Here is an 18,030-nt window from a genome sequence, read left to right on the forward strand (position 1 = left end):
TACCAATGTAAATGAGAAACAAATCCCTGGTCTCTGAAACATTCACAGCCTAGAGATTCTAAAGGGAATCATTTGTGCTCTCAGCTGCTTCCATGCCACTCAGATTTAAAGAGAACCGTAGAGAGAACATAATGCAGTTTTCAAGTGGAGCAATAAACCAGAATTCTCCATTCCCCTAAACACAGCGTGCTCTTGGAGTTGAGGGACATTATCTTGCACTTTTTGATTCTACCAGTTTCACGTGGTGGAAAGCACACACTTAATGACATGATTTAAACTAAGAACACAAGAAGCAGGTATTATCTTTAGGGAAATAAGCAATAGTATTTGCCAGTACCAGTTCCTAATAAGTATCATCGTAAATAAAAAAAAAAAACACATATTGATTTATTGCATCAAGATTATAAGTCTAAAACATAGGTCAGAAAGAAGCAGCATTTACTGCGACCTATGCTTTTATGTATTTCCTCTAAACAAGGGCCCTGGGTGTTTGAGAAGCTGTGCTATTTTAGCACAAAATAATTTACTGCTGACTTTTCTTTTCTTCCTTCTAAAACAATGTGGATCTACTTCTGTCTCATTTACAGAACAAATAAAAAGCATCCGATTCAGTGAGCCAATAAATAAGACCCATTTTTAAGAGAAGGCTGAGACTCCATCCTAATAAAATAATTGGAGAAGGTGGCAGTGATTTATTTCAACATTATTAACATTTGTTGAACATTGTACCTTTTCTATATGACTAGCAATAGGGAAATGGTTAAATATAGTACCGAAAAGTCAAAAGATGAAATATTAGGCAGCCTTTGAAAATATTTATGAAAATAAGTTATTGGTATAATAAAAATGAAAATACAAGCAGAGTATAAAACATATGCAACATTTACATTTATTATATTCTTATTAAACTTTTTTTCTAGGCAAATAAACTATTGGTTATTTTATTTCAGCCAAACAGCACTTCAAAAATCAACTGGCATAGTGGTAGGTTGCATTGTGGTGCAATGTGAAGAATGTGGTCAAGGTTTTCATAAACATTTGACTGAAGGCAGCAATTGTACAATTAGGGATTTTTATTGTATATTGCTGGTTTGCACTCAGCATCCAATCTCTTTTCTTTCTTTTTATGTTTTCCTGTTCTACAGAAATGGGAAAACTAAAATCCACATTTCCCATTCTCCACTGAAGCTATGATTTTGGATGTGAACTTGATTCTTTTAGTTATATATCCATCTATGCTATTTGGAAGTAAAGCAGAGGCCATTTCCCTGCTTCTTTGGGCTGTTTACAAAAATGAAGATGTAAAATTTTATAGTCATACCTTACTAGTGAGCATTCTGTAAGTTGTGTGGGTTTTGAGGGCATTGGCAGTTTCCTGATCCTGGCACTCATTTAAGTCTAACTCCAACTAGTGGCTTCTAGCAGAGGAAACAGGCCCTCAGGTAGGTCAGCTCTATGCAGTTCTGGGTCATTCTTAAAGGCCCAGCCTATAGAATAATCGCATAGTGCCTCGATGATGCTTTACTTAAGCTCCTGAAGATCTTTGCTAACTTTTTTTCTGCTGAAAATACCAGCGTGGTTTTTCTGTTTTCTGTCCTGAGCCAAATGAGGACAAATATAGTCCAATGTGAATTCTGCAATTAAAGGGACCATTTTTCAATTTAAAGTAACATCATTGATTGTGTTCTGGTATAAATGTGTTTTCAGCTCTTTTCCCATAGAAAACTGCTAGCATTGACTATAGTATAAATCTGTGGGTTTATAGGGATACGTGGAGGATATGCTTGAGGACGATAGAAGTGCACGTGCTACAGACTCTAAAAATAATTTAAATCTATCAGGCCAGTACATTGCATAGTTGTCTTCAGGTGACACTGTTTCAAACATAAAATAATAAAGGATTTATAAGCATACATTCTGGTACAAGGATGCTTTAACCAGACACTGCACTTCCTCTATTCCCAGGGTAACTAGTCTGTGGCTCCTCAGTCACCTTGGCCCAAGTGAGAAACATGCCGATCTCTCTGAGGGTGGAGAGACCCTGCAAATCTAAACAGTTGGGAATATCATCCTTCTTTTAACTCAAGTCCACAAGCATTTATCAAGTACCTACCAGGTATCAAACAGGTGTTCGGGACCTCATGATAATTCAGATAAGATCATAACTCTTAAAATTCAAGCAAGCAGGTCGAGCCTCTTGGGGTAGCTAGGTACATGAGGTTGTTACCAGTAATTGTTTAACAGCCAGAGGGTATGGGGGCACGGGTTATAAATTTGACTGAAAAAAAGATTAAAGAACAATATTGTTCTTCACTGGAAGTCATGGGGAGGGGGTGATACAGAGTAGGCAACTATAAGGTTCATCACTCAGCGACTGTCCTGAAGTTGCATTATAGCTCTCTCCCGTCTTCCTAATTATGTGCTTTCTGCCTTGGCCTGGGCCCCCTCTGTCTATTTGAGATGTTTTCCAGCTTCTGTCTATGTCTACTTTATTCTTTCGGGCTGTGTAGTACATCTGGATCTCTCTCATTTTCTCTGCACCAGTCTGTTGTCTGTCTGTCTATTCTTCTGTATGTTGTCTCCTTCCAGATCATTCTCTTCTTATTTCTTCTCCAAGCTTTTTAATGTAAAATCTGGCCTCTCTGGTATTTAGTAATTAGCATTTCTGGTTAAGAGGGCAGTCATAAATATTACTTTTTTTTTTGGTCATACATCAAATTTCATTTCTCAGACTACCTAAACTCAAATCTCCAGCTGAATTCAGCACTCTCTCAACCCTTCCTGGTGGTTGGATAATCAACAGATAGCTTATATACAGACAAAATATTGAGGAAGAAAAATATCCTATTTGAAATGTCATGAATTACTAGAACTACAGTTGTTTTTTTTCTGATTAATCTTTGTTATTTTAATGACAGAGGGTTTTGATTTTAAGGAATGTGTTTGCCATCACAAAAGTAAAGGACCAATCCATAGGGTCTGAGGTAGAGGATGGGGAAGAAGGACCTTGCAGACAGTCACAGGTGAGACAGTCCTAGATGCTGGAACATGACTTGCAAAGGAAGCTCAGGGAGAGCACTTCTATGCGGAGTAGAGACATTGGGACTTAAATAAACAGCTTGCTCATGCCCCAGGGAGAGCCAGTGTACTGTCTCCGACACCCAGAGATAAATGACCTGTACATCCCTCACATGACCCTGGATCATTAGCTTCACTGTCAACTAGATTTTGATAAGAGGAGGAGATTTAATCAGCAAAATCTGCACCCAGAACAGTTTGTCAAAGGTTGCCATTAGTCAGAAATCAATTGAGAAATGTTATGTTGAGAATGAAGCTCCTTGGTGTTTTTATGCCTATTCACAAAGATTAGAGGCGTGTCCTTCATTAAAACCTCCCAAGCCCTAGCCAATTTGGCTCAGTGGATGGAGCGTCAGCCTGCGGACCAAAAGGTTCCAGGTTCCATTCCGGTCAAGGGCATATACCTCAGTTGCAGGCTTCTCCCCGGTCTGGGCCCTGGTTGGGGCTCATGCAGGAAGCAACCAATTGATGTGTTTCTCTCACATTGATGCTTCTCTCTGTCTTTCCCTTTTTCTTCCATTCTCTCTAAAAATTAATGAAAAAATATCTACAGATCTACAGGTGAGGATTAATAACAACAACAATAAAAAAAACCCTCCTGTGTCACCCAAATTTTTGGAGCTTGTATCCAAAAATCACTTATGAATCAAACTCAACTTGAAAATATGCAAAATTTTAAAGCTACCATGTTTTCTCCCTAAGCTCTTTCTTGAAAATTGTGGAGAAGTTACTACTTTTTATTGGGCCCATTTACCTATGTTTTTCTTCTATTTCATATTTGCCCATCCTCCCTTCCACCAACTGTTCCATAGCCAGACCTCTCATCTGTGTGTATATCAATGTGGCATTATGGACGTCTTCTAGTGGTCTAAAGATAATCGATATTTGAACAAAGAAAAGTAGGTATCCTTTAAGCTAGATTTCTAGAGACTTGAATAACCTTAAATCTACTTAACAACCACAAGTAAACATAAATGTGTGCATTGAGAGCTCAGTGATTAATAAACAAACAACAACAACAAACAAACAAAACCCATGGAATTCTTTGCCCCGGGTGTATCATGAATCCTTGTAGTATTACTTTTCTATTTCTGTGTGTTTATTTATGGTAATACAAATGATAACAGTGCTAACTTATTTAGTGTTCAATATATGAGAGGTATCATGCTATGCATTTTACACAAGCCATTCTTCGTTCTAGAAAGTATTATGATCTCCATTTATGTTTTTTCCCCAAATGGTAAATATGAGGTTGAGAGAAGTTAAATAACTTTCCAAAGTCACAAAGTGCTGATTTTATACAAATATGCCAAAATAGCTCTTTGGGCCTTGTAATCATGTTCTCTGCTATTATCACACTAAACATTTCTTGAAACTGTTGATCATACTATTTCAATGAAATTTTATAAATACTTACCAAATTATTGCTATTTGTAGCCATTGTCCTAGTGAGTAGGGTTAAACAATGCTTAAATGGATTGACCCCTAAGTACACAGCTCATATTCTAGTAAGCAAGTCAGAAAAGTGAACAAAATAATGAAATATAGGGCATCTGTAATAAACAAGTGACTACCAGTTAACTGGAGGTGGCTCAGATCAGAGAAAGATGAACTATATTGCGGTGTCCCAGGATGTTCATGGTGTTGGCCTGGCAGAAGAGTGTGAGGGCAATGGCATTCCAGGAAAAGGGAAAAGCACTTGCAGTGGCACCTAGCGGTGAAAGAGTATAGGACAAAAAGCCACAACAGTAATGGTTGTTGGACCATAAAGAATGTGTAGGAATGAAGTTATAAGGTGATTAAGTAACACAAAATAGAGGAACTTATAACCCAGTCTTATAAATGTGGATTCTTCCTATAGGTCATAAACTATGGTACAGGAATTTTGAGCAGGGGAATGATCAGAATAAGCCATACCTGGAGGATCTAAAGGACATCTAATTGTTTCTCAAGAAAATATTTTAGTAGGTTTTGTTTTATTTGGTTGTACTGGCAAGATAGATTCAGGAGAGTTTATGTCAGTTAATATCTCATCAGACATTGGTATTGAGAAGTTCTGGCTAGATTTTTAAAATGATGACTATCTTCTGTCCATCAAGTAGGGAAAATTTTGTTCTTCATTTTAATTACTTAAGTAATGGAAATTTGGGTCTCCCCGAAGAATACCTAATGACATGCCCTAATGACCACAGTTTATATTCTTATGAACTGTAGTATTTTAAAGACAGAGGAAAATATTTGTATTCTCAAGAAAATCATATAGTTATCTTCTTTTGAATTTCGTGGCACTCAGACCAATCCACTCTGTCCCTCAATGTCTTTGCCACTTACCCACATCCCAGTTACTACCCAATGGTTACAGAGGACTTTGGAAGTTGGCCCATGACCCTCTTTTCTACCATGACCCTCTTTTCAGTTCCCACCATAAATTTTGACTATTTCAATATCTTTGTGCAACCCCAAGACATATAATCATCTGGGAGCTTGTAGAGGAAAATGTACTTCTGACTTTAAATATAAGGAAGGGTTTGAAGTGAGACATCTCATGTCACTCTGCTATTCCAAAGGTAAGTAAAACTGTAATGGTCAAACTGTAATTGGGGTGCTAGGGAGATTTCCTGATGAAGAAACAGCACAATGGAAAAAGGGTGGAAGAGGCGCGGAAGCCTGTGTGATTGGGTCACAGATGAGATCAAAAGGAGCAGTGTGCTGTGGAACTAAGGAAGCTAACTTGTTTCTGGCTTTTGGAAAAAATTTGTGTTCATACCAAGAGGAGTCTGAGCTTCACTTGGCTGGCAGTGGGGAGGAAAAGGGTGAAGATCCTTGAGAAAATAAGTGAAATGATCAAACGATGCTTTTGAAAAGGTAAATATGTCATCTTTCTTTAGGATGGGAAAGAGGACGGAGAGAGGGAGGAGATAGACTGCAAATTGCTGCTAACTCCTTTGTTCACAGACAAATGTATGGATAAGGTTGTCTAGGATGAGTGAGCACAATGGAGAAGAGGCACAACATCTATAACCACATCTCAAGGAATGCTAGCAGGTACTGAATGGGCTTGGAATACTACTTAAATGGCTGGAGAAGTAAGAGGACCAGAAGGATAGGTTGTGAGGGCAAGTAAAGAGAGAGGCTCGGGTGGAAAGTCAGCAGTGCTAAATGCAGACAAGAGGTCAAATAAGATGTGGAGTAGAACATAGTGTCAGCTTCAGTACAGTGGGGTCATTGAAGCCATTAGCCAGTTACCTGCTTGTTTGCTGGTTTGAGTGAGGACAGAATCCAGATTGAATCTGGTTGAGGATAGTGCAGCAAAGTGGGGGAGACACAAGGGAGATTTTGTAACATGTGCTGTTGGTAATAATTAGGAGGCAACATGAATTCAAGTCCAGATTCCCAAATGACTATTTGTGACTTGGCTTTTCTGAATCTTAGTGCCCTTACAGTGAATAAGCAAATGAGCACCAATGGGCTTGTATGTAGAATGAATGAGATTACAAGTTAGTTATTGCCTGTGCCTGACCTAAGTACCGAAAATGGTGGGGATTACGATATTGTTTAAATTGGGGGAAATGGTAAAATATTGGAGGAAGCAGTAACTTATGTAAAAAAAAAATAAGTTTTGTTTTGACTTAGAATAAAGCTGCTACCTAGAGAGATGGGAAAATCCAGAGAGGATCACCTTTAGGACAATAGGATGGGTTAGGTTGGATTCATTTTCCCTTTTTAAAAGCTGAGGTAAAATACACACAAAATGCAATAGAGATATCTTACAGTTTTTTGAGTTTTGAAAAATTACGTGATGTGATTCAAAACTCCTTAAAGATACAATTTCTACTACTTCAGGAAATTCCCTCATCTTCTTTTCCAGTCAATTCTTCTACCACAACCCTTAGAAGCACTTGCTGTTTGATTTTTGTAACTATAGCTTAGTTTTTTCTATACTAGGATTTTTGGAGTCAGATAATATGTACTTTTGTTGGTTCTGGCTTCTTTCAGCACAGTGTTTTGGGGATTTATCTAAGTGGTATTTTTTTGCTCTCGTAGTTTGTTCTTTTTTATTACTAGGCTTGAATCCGTTTAATATACCACAGGATATTTTGTTTATTTAATCTATCTGGCTGTTCATGGCCAATTTTTCTGGTTTCAAGTTTTAGGCTATTATAAACAAAGCTTCTATGAACACTTTTGTATATTTACTGTGTAAGAAATCTTCATATGACTAAATTATATAGATATACCTCTATGTTTTAGAAGCTTTATGATTTACTTTTAATGTTTAGGTCTGTTATTATAGTTTTAATTATTGTGTACAGTTACATGCAAGTGTAGCAGCTCACTCTTTTCTATATGTATATTATGTGATTCGGTACAATATTTGAAAAGACTTTTTCTTCTCTATTGAATTGCATAAAGATTTTTCTCTTTATCTTTGGTTTTCAGGAATGTGGATAAAAAGTGTCTAGATATAATTTACTTTATGTTTAGTCCACTTGGGTTTTATTGTGCTTTTCCTAGGGGGAATATTATACATATACATATCATCTATATAAAAGGCTAATATGCTAAGTGTCCCTCCACCCATCCAACCAGTAACTATGATGCACACTGACCACCAGGGGGCAGCCACTCAATGCAGGAGCTGCTGTGATGTGCACTGGCCATTTACAGAGAAACGGCAGCATGGATCTGGCACCAAAAAAGCAACACTTGACTTCCCCCAAGTGGGACACAGACCCACCACCACCCTGGAGCAACAGCCCACCACATCACAGCTGACACTGCCATGTGTGGCCCACAGCCCAGCCCAGCCTGGAAATGGTGGCTTTGGGCACTGCGTAATGACATCACGTAGCAATGCCCGGCTTCCTCTCTCTAGTGACTTCTAGCCTCCTTGCAGTTTCTTCAGCCCAGGAACACGACTTGCTTTATAGCCAGGTGCAAACATTTTACACTTTTACCAAATGTTTGTGAAGCATTTTCTTGTGCCTTATCTCATATGATCTTCACAGAAGTCCTGGAGTAGGTAGATAAGAGACTCGATAGAATCCTAATTTCTTTTCATTAGCCAGAAAACAGAGATTTAGAAAGCTTAGAAACTTGACCCGACTGAAAAGAAGAAATGGTGGACCTTGAAAATGACTTCAGGTTTCCTCACTGCACAGAATATAGTCAAACACTGCTGCAGTTAAATATTTTACCCTTTGTTTTCCCTGTGTGATCTACAATAATAATCTGCTTCGTGTTGATATTTACTGCTGTGTTGCTGACAATTGGGGTGCTTCACTGGGCTGGAAAAAGTTTAACTACATCAGAAAGCATGTCTAATTAAGCAAGTTTATTCTATATATATAAAAGGCTAAGTTGACTCACGCACGCGCTATACATATAAAACTCTCGCTGGTGCCATTCACATGCGTGTGTTTCCATCTGTCATTGTCAATTGTGAATTTGGTTGACACTTCTATTATAGAGAAAGGGCGAATAGCGATATTAAAATATTTCATCTAATTAATTTTCTTTCAATATGCATGAATCTGTACACTGGGCCACTAGTATTTCAATAAAATTTCAAAAAAAATTAAGCCACTGTTTTTCAAATATTTGTTTCTATGTTGATCTCTCTTCCTTCTGGTACTTCAATTACATATATGTAAGTCTATGTAATGCTGTCCAGCCAGTCATTTAGTCTTTGTTAATTTTTTAAAGTTGTTTTTCCCCTCTTAACATCAATTTTATAATTTCTAGTTTCTGTTTTGAAATTCACTGATTGTTTCTTCTCTAGTATCCAGTCTTTTGTGAAGGCCATAAGATAGTTTTTTATTACAGACTAGAGGCCCGGTGCATGAATTTGTGCATGCTTGGGGTCCCTTGGGATGGCCTACAGGGATCAGGCCGAAACCCACAGTCCAATGCTACCTGCATCTCCTACCTGCCACTCCCACTCATCCTGGCCTCACTGAGCCTGCCATGGGCTCATGCCCAATCAGTCCCAATCAGGAGAGGCTCACAATTCCGTAGCAGCACTCACCAGCTGTAAGCCCTGCATCTGGTGCCCTCCTAAGGGGTGTGGCCTGCAGGATTGGGCAGAACCAGCTCTCTGATATCCCCCAAGGGGTTCCAGATTGTGAGAGGGTGCAGGCCAGGCCAAGGGACCCCACCAGTGAATGATTAGGGCTGGGGAGGGGCCACGGGAGGGCTCCAGGGCATGTCTGGCCCCATCTCACCCAGTCCCATTTGGCCAGACCCCAGCAGCAAGCTAACCATTGGTCAGAGTGTCTGCCTCCTGGTGGTCAGTGCACGTCATAGCTGGTCAACCAGTCAACTGTCTGCCCCCTGGTGGTCAGTGCACATCATATTGAGCAGTTGAGCAACCTTAGCATATCATTAGCATATTACGCTTTGATTGGTTGAATAGTCAACCGGTCACAGGACAACCAGACACTTCGCATATTAGGCTTTTTTATATAGGATGTTAGAATTTTCAATTCTAGAATTTGCATTTGATTGATTATGGTGGATCCTGTTAATTTTCTGAGAATCCTTATCTGCTCATTGATGATATATTTTTCAACATTCTTGAACACATCCATATTAGCTGTTTTAAAGTTATTCCCTGACCGTTCCATTTTCTGTGCCTTCTCTGGACCTGTTTCCATTGGCTATTTTGTTCTCTTGGTTATGAAATAAACTAAAGAATTTTATTTTCACAGGAATTCTGACGTAAATATTGTCTTCATTTGAGTTGACAGAGTCATAAGCAAATTTGATATGCCCAAGCATCATTAAATTTTCCAACTTATTGTTCAATATACCAGTAATAATAATTCCGGCCTAAATCAGTGTAGAATAGAAACACGCTAAGTACCCCTCCACCCATCCGAGGACTTGCATGCATACAAGTCCTTTGGACAGCATTCTTAAGCCTGCTCAGGTCACATTCGCATATTCCCCATAGTCTAATATGCAAGGCAACAGAAATGATAACATCTATATATAGAAAAGCTTAAGCGACCGAACGACCAGTCGACCGGTCACTATGATGCACGCTGACCACCAGGGGACAGATGCTCAACGCACAGGATTGGGTTTCCTCCTATCTGGATTGAGCCTGTGGGGACTGAGCAGAAACTGACTGACATCCCCCGAGGGGTCCTAGATTGCAAGAGGGCACAGGCCAGGCCAAGGGACCCCACTGGTGCACAGATCTGTGCACTGGGCCTCTAGTATGATAATAAAAAACAAAGATGCTCACTATTTGGATTTGAATTGTGCTTTATCTTACTAAACTGAGAGTGCCGAGGTTAAGAACAGTACCATGTTGAATAAATGCTACTTTGACAGAATTTGTTGCACCTGTAAGTTTAGAAGTAGAAAGGGAGGAAGAAGTAGGAGCATTTCAAATGAGTTCATGCCAGAGATAGACACCTAAGCAATGAAGATGAAATGCTCTTCTCCATTCGCAAGCTCTTCTCCATTATCTTACTCTTCCAAGTTACCCTTTTGCATTAGAAGATTTTGTGTTGTAGACAATAACTCATATTTTCTTATGGAGTCTTTTGGAAGCTTTTTCAGAGCAATTAATCACCATTGGACCTAGCTGCTTTTATATAGCATCTATTTATTAATTCATTCAATATTCACTAGATAGTTGATACACACTTGGCAGTAACAGACATTGAGATAGGTGGGGACAGACATTTTCCCTACCTTCGTGGAGTTTAGACACTTGTTAGTATATTTTTTCATGCTGTTAACTTGTCGGTTAAATAGGTGCCACCAGCTTCTCTAGGAAACCACCTTATTCCCTGATTCTTAGCCCAAAGCTCCTGACAGATGCTCCTAGTTCTTGCACTCGATATTCCACAATCTCTCCTGTGTTGTTTTGTGTGTGTTTTTGGTAGAAGAGAGGACGGAGATAGGGTTCTGTGGCTATCAGAGTACTCTAGATGTAGCTTTACAACTGGTTTTATTTTTCTGTTTTGAAGAGATTGGGGAGGAGGCTGGCTCTTATCAGTTTGTGATATTTTGTACATATAACACTGCAGGATTCCATTTCAGGTTTTAATGATGGTATAAGCAGTATATTGAAAAACAGCCAATAGCATACATCTCTTTAAATAAGTATGCTGCAGGGCTAAATAATGTCAGGTTTATTGCTTTTAAACTTCATGGAGGCTGAGTTAAGCTATTGGCTATGTTACATCTGAGAAATACAGACCTCATTTCACCTGCTCCACACTATAGCTGCAGTTTTATTTGGAAAATTGATGAGGGCTTTACATTCTGAACTTGTGTTGATCCTGATGTGAGTAAGTGGCATCATTACTTCATATCTGGGAGTGCCACTAATCCGACCTGAAAATTAAGGGTTATCCTGTTGATTGGGGGGAAATTATGGCAATCATCTTTCAAGGCTTGAATAAAGGAGATTGCTCACTTAAAATCATTTTCAAACAGGCTTTAAAAGTAGATGACTAGACAATCAATAGCAGTAATATATGCTCATGGAAATAGAGTAGTCTCTATTTTAAAGAATGTTTTCTTTTATTGTTGGGCTGAGTTTATTAAAATGAGGTTGAAAAGAAATCATGTAAAATATTGAGCATTTTTATTAGGAGAATATATACTGCATGTGGTCGTTAATATAAGTAGTGCCATGAAAAGTTGAATTTTCAAAAAGAAAAGATGATATAGACTCAGCACAGCTTAGGTAAATTTATGAAGTCAAATGTTTTCCTAGGAAGCTAGAAAACAGGGGATTCGGTCCTATGCTGGTACGTAATACTGAATTTGGGTGTGTTGTGCGTTATTAAATATGAAATATTATTATATTGACCTCAGAAATTAAGCTCCTGTTCAGCCCTGGAATACATATTAGTCCTTCTCTAATCACCACCACCATCATCACCCCAGCCCCATTTAGTGAGTCTCATTGTGTGCCAGAGAGGTTCTGTGTTAAGTGCTATTTACTATGAAGAAGGCTCTCGGTACCTTTTTGCAAACTAAACTTTGTGTTATTCCACACTACACTCTGTTCAGTGGGCTGATCTGAACAAAATCAGCATTTGGGCTGTGCTTAGAACTGTTAACAACAGAGGGAAAATGTACTGTTATACACATTTGGCGATGTTTATTATTACATTTCATTAATATAGAATGGTGTATGGGAGAATAATCTGTGCAGTTATTTCATAAGTCAGTATGTGCCCGGGGACACAAGCCTGGCCATTGTAAGACAATGCTTTTCGTAGTTTTTATTGGTATTGTTTTCTTGTACGTTTGGGACAAGCTTGTAAGATACTTCAGACACAATAAAATTAATTGGGAATTGCATACATATAAGCTTGGAGTTGATTCAAATGAAACTTTCAACACTAATCTGATACATATTTAATGAGCTACATGGCTATTAGTGTGCTGCATGGTAAATCTGGGCGGAAAAGGGAAGCAGAATAGAGTGCCCTAGACAGTCTTCACTGTCTGTCCTGTCATCCCCAGAGCAGCCACAGAAGTGCTGCGCTAGAGAAATGCCGCTGTAAGTGCAATCACAGCCACAGGGATAATGAACGTGACTCCCATTTGTCTCAAGTTTTCTATGTACCAGGTATTATAGTACAGACTTCATGGTCATATATCACTTTATTTTAATAAAAGCCCAGTGAGACAGTTAACTGCAATTTTCAGATGAAAAGACATTGAGGCTTGAAAACCAGGACAGCACAATAGGGAAAGGGCGTGCAATTTTGAATCAGACTCAGTTTCAAGTCCTGATTCACCACTAACTGCAGGATCTTGGGGGAATTACTTAGTGTCTCTGCATCCCAGGCTCTTAAAGCACGATACAGGATTGCTACTATCCCTGTTATAACGAAGTCATGTGTGTAAAACCCCCAGTATAGTACCTAGAACATAGGAGGCCATTTGTAAATGCGGGTTCCTACCTCCACAACTTGGGCAGTGTTCACTCTGACTTCAGTGAAGAGAAGGGGACCTGTGGCCAGTGGTTTTATATGCTAGTCAAAGAATGTGGGCGGGAGCAGGCAGCCTCTGCAGGTTCTTTATCCTCTTCTCCCAGCAGAGTCTCAGTTGTTCTTATGATGGCTTCCTGTGAGTTGGGGTAAACTAGCACTTCCAAGCAAGACAGATTGGTGACCCCAGCGCCTCTTCACGTGAAATGTGTGCTGGAGGTCCCCAACACCATCCCCAGTTTTTTTTTTGTGTGTTTTTTTTTAAAAAAATATATTTTATTGATTTTTTACAGAGAGGAAGGGAGAGAGACAGAGAGTTAGAAACATCGATGAGAGAGAAACATCGATCAGCTGCCTCCTGCACATCTCCCACCGGGGATGTGCCTGCAACCCAGGTACATGCCCTTGACAGGAATCAAACCTGGGACCCTTCAGTCCGCAGGCCGACGCTCTATCCACTGAGCCAAACCGGTTTCAGCCATCCCCAGTTTTGATGGTTTGCTGTAAGGACTCTGGCTATGATTTATTTCAGCAAAGGGATACAGAGTAAGTTTAGCTAAGGGGTAGGCACATGGAGAAAAATGTAGAGAAAATGGGCACGCACTTCCTAGAGTTCTCCCCTGGTGGAGTCACACCGGACATACTTAGCTCCTTTAGCAACGGGCTGTGAGAACACATGAGAAACGTGTTCCAGGGGGGCTCATTGGGGACTCGGTGCCCAGGGTTTTCATTGGGGGCTGCTCGCATGGGCACCTCTGCCTGGCATGTTCCAGATACCGCCAAGGGAACATAAACCACATTGCTGACAGGAACAGCTGAGGCACAGTGAACTGTTCTTATCAGACCTGATGTCCAAGGTCTCCAGCTCCAGCCAAGGGCCAACCCTGCAAGTAGGCCTCCTTATGAACAGCATTCTTTCTTTTAATTTAAATTCTTTATTGTTTAAAGTTTTACATAAGTTTCCTTCCCCCCCATTGACCTCTTACCCCGCCCCCCAGCACCCCAGCACATGCCCTCACCCTCCATTTGTGTCCATTGGTTATGCTCATATGCATGCATACAAGTCCTTCGGACAGCATTATTTTTTTTTATTGATTTTTTACAGAGAGGAAGGGAAAGAGATAGAGAGTTAGAAACATCGATGAGAGAGAAACATTGATCAGCTGCCTCCTGCACATCTCCTACTGGGGATATGCCCGCAACCCAGGTACATGCCCTTGACCGGAATCGAACCTGGGACCTTTCAGTCCGCAGGCCGACGCTCTATCCACTGAGCCAAACTGATTTCGGCCGGACAGCATTCTTAAGTCTGCTCCGGTTACATCACGTCTTCCTAACATCATTTCGGGCTATGTTAACTCTTAACCTGAGAAGGAAGGCACTCTTTCCTTGGGGAAGACACAGTCCTGTGCCGAGACACAAGAATTGGAGAGCAGAATACAGTTTAATTTCTGCTCTGACTTGTCTCCTTGACCAGTACCTCTGGGTAATGAATAACCTGCCCAGCGTTACACAGCTGCCCTGTCTCTAGGAAAACCGCATGTGAAGACCATGCCGTGTGACATGTGCTACAGTGAACACTAATTCCTCCTGTAGCCCCTGCTCCTCTAAATATTAACTGACTGGCTTTTCTTACCAAGCTGCCTTCTCTGGAGCAGCCCTTAGCACGCACAACAGGCTCGATGAATGTTTACAAGAGCCTCGGGTGACCTCGGCATTGGTTTCTGTTTATTTGATACTGATTGGAAAATTTAACTAAGATACCAAATTTATCTTAAACTTAAAATTCTATAGCCCTTTAGCAGCTATTATTTATACTGTGTGTCCCCTCTTAGCTTTTTTGTTTTGTTTTTCTTTGGGAAGCAACACTATGAGGGAGTTGGGACTGTGAATCGATAGTTAAGGCTCAATCTAGTGAAGTAACTATATTGGAGAAAGTTGTTGGAAAGACTTGGACCAAAACACAAACTTGCTGTTACTTGATTGTGTATTCATACTGAGGAATCCAATTAATGTCATAAAAGTAAGTGCATGGAGCCCTGGCCAAGTGGCTCTGTTGGTTGGAGCGTCATTTTTTTTTTTTTTTTTTTAATATATTTTATTGATTTTTTACAGAGAGGAAGGGAGAGAGATAGAGAGCTAGAAACATCGATGAGGGAGAAACATCGATCAGCCGCCTCCTGCACATCTCCCACTGGGGATGTGCCCGCAACCCAGGTACATGCTCTCGACCGGAACCGAACCTGGGACCCCTCAGTCCACAGGCTGACGCTCCATCCACAGAGCCAAACCGGTTTCGGCTGGAGCGTCATCTTATATGCCAAAAGGTTGCAGGTTGGATTCTGGTCAAGGCACACACCTAGGTTGCAAGTTCAATCCCCCGTTGAGGTGTGTATGGGGGCAATCAATGGATGTTTCCCTCTCACATTGATGTTTCTTTCTCTCTCTCTCCCTTCCTCTCCCTAAATATCAATAAAAACATATCCTTCGGTGAGGATTAAAAACATAAGTTCATGTAAGGAATCATAATACATAGGCAGTCTTAGTTCAATTACATAGAGTCCTTACTTATGATGCACTGTAGCAGCAGCAAGCCCAGTGGAGTTCTCACCAGGGGAATCATTGTCATGGTTGGGTTTTAGAGGCCTTAACTAGATTAGTCAACATAGCAAAGTGCTCTCGGGTGACTGGAAGTTACTCGTGCCTATCCAGTACAAATGATCAAGATCCAATAAACTATGTAGTCATCAAATAAAAATCCATGAGTGAGGAGAGAGGTAGAAGAACTCCAGGTATGATGGATGGACATATTTAGAAATAAAGAATCAAGCGAGGGGCAGAGTCAAAAACAAAGGCAAAGATCTAATTATTTGCCAAAGCTGGATGGCCACTCTTCATGCCTAACTCTAGCCTATTTTCACCCTGATTGTCTTCCTTTTGCTTGGATACAAGTTTTCTGGTAAGTGGGTGGGTTGTCTGTTTTGAAGTTACTATTTATCATGAATGAGGCTTAACTCATTTGGGTTGCATGCACTTCCTCACAGATGTTAAAATAACCATTTGGGCAGGAGAGTTGATTTTATAGAGACATTCCACTATAAAAGATATTTAGTATTCAATAAAACTTGCAGTCCTTTACCTTAATGCTGTGTCTTAATATATTGATTCAAGTCTCATTGGAAATATGAGACACGGGTTCCATGATCTATGCACTTAATAAACCTTTAAATAATAAAACAGGATATTTGAAAGACCAGCTGTCTTTGTTTCTATTTTATGCCTGCACTTTTATGAGACCGATGATTAGAACTTAGACTGGCCCTTAGCAACACTGCAGAGTTAGCAAGGTTCTTTCCAGCCCTTTCCTGACTTCTCTATTACCACCCTTGCCACATATAAATGCTTTCTTTAGCTGCCTGAGGCTCGCATGCTGCTAGGATTCCAGTATCTGCCTCCCCCTTAAAGGATTTGCCTGCCACAGGGCCATCCTGTGCACTAGATCAGGGTGTAACAATATTTTGGGAGTCACCTGCTACGTTTTTTAATTTTCATCTCTTGTAGTGAAAGATCCCATCTATCAGCTGATGTATTGGAATGAATGTGGGGCATAGTGAGTGGGAGTGGTGGTCTGGAAGAGGAGATGACAGATGCAATACCAGCTGCTTCCCAGAAAACAACAACTGCTATACATATAATCAAATCCTCAGCCCCCACGTCATTAGCACAGAGGGAAGCCTAGCCTTTCCACATACTTTTCCTCTTCACTTATCTTTCAGGAGCATGTCACACCTTGTAATTCCATCCTGTTTCAGAAGAGGTCTTGATAATCATTTAAATCTGGACTCTTTTCTTTCATTTTTTTTCTTTAGAGAAGAATATTTTTTGTTTGTATTTTTTTATTTTTTGTTTTTCAATTTTACTTTACTGTCAATATGATTCTGTATTGGTTTCAGGTGCATGGCATAGTGGTTAGACAAGCATATCCTTTGCAAAGTGTTCCCCTTGATATTTTCAGTACCCACCTGAGGGGCTGGGTGAAAGAGATGAAGGAATTAAACTTGAACTCTTATCTCAGTGTTGTGGCTGTGTAGGACAAAACTGTTATCACGTAATTAAGACTTAGTCTGATTAAAGACCGGTGAAGGGTAATTTGCTGAAAAGATGGGGCCATGGTCTACAAATCCTGAGAATGGTTATGGATTCTGTGTTTCTCAGCCCAGAACATCCAAGGAAATGGTCCTAAAATGCAAAGTGCCATATGAGCTCTGGAGTAGCACTGACAGATGACAGGATGCTGAAGACGTCAGAATGACGACGGTTGTTGTGGTGCTGTCCTTGGTCATAAGGTCTTTTAATTTGAAGCCTTCTTCTTAGAAAATTAATTGGTACTAACTTTGTCTTTTCTTCTAAATACAAGTCCTTTAAGATGGGTCAAATGAAGAATGGTTTTCACGGGCTCTTACAGAAGAGACAAAATATCCCTTGGGAATGACAGTTCCAGGGTGTACCCACTTATTTACACTGGAAGCAGAAGGTAACAAGAGGGAAAGATAGAGTATGGTCCAAAGAATAAGCCACTATTCCTATTTTGGTGGATGAATATAGTTGTGGGAAAAGACTATTTGTAATTGGAAGGAGACAATACATGTCTGTATGTATATGTGCTTGTATGACTAGAGGGACCTTGGGCTTAGATGAGTAGGGCTTAGGTGTGAGTTATGTCTGCCTCCACAAAACTGTCCATCCATGAGCTTCAAATCTTGCAATTGATGATAAGAAACTCTAGCATACTCACACAAAAGTCCCCTATGTTTATTTCTTAGGGTTGTCCTCATCATTGTTTTCTCTCTGAGGTTACTGGCTATGTCAGCCTCTCGCTTTATAAAATCATCTTAGTGGTCAACAAATTCCCGTAGAGCACTTAATGAGCCAAGAACTCTGCCAGGCACTTGGAGTATGCAGGAAACGAGATGGTTTCTGTTAG

Source organism: Myotis myotis, unplaced genomic scaffold (genome assembly GCF_014108235.1).
Source record: "Myotis myotis isolate mMyoMyo1 unplaced genomic scaffold, mMyoMyo1.p scaffold_m19_p_8, whole genome shotgun sequence".
Classification (NCBI taxonomy): domain Eukaryota; kingdom Metazoa; phylum Chordata; class Mammalia; order Chiroptera; family Vespertilionidae; genus Myotis; species Myotis myotis.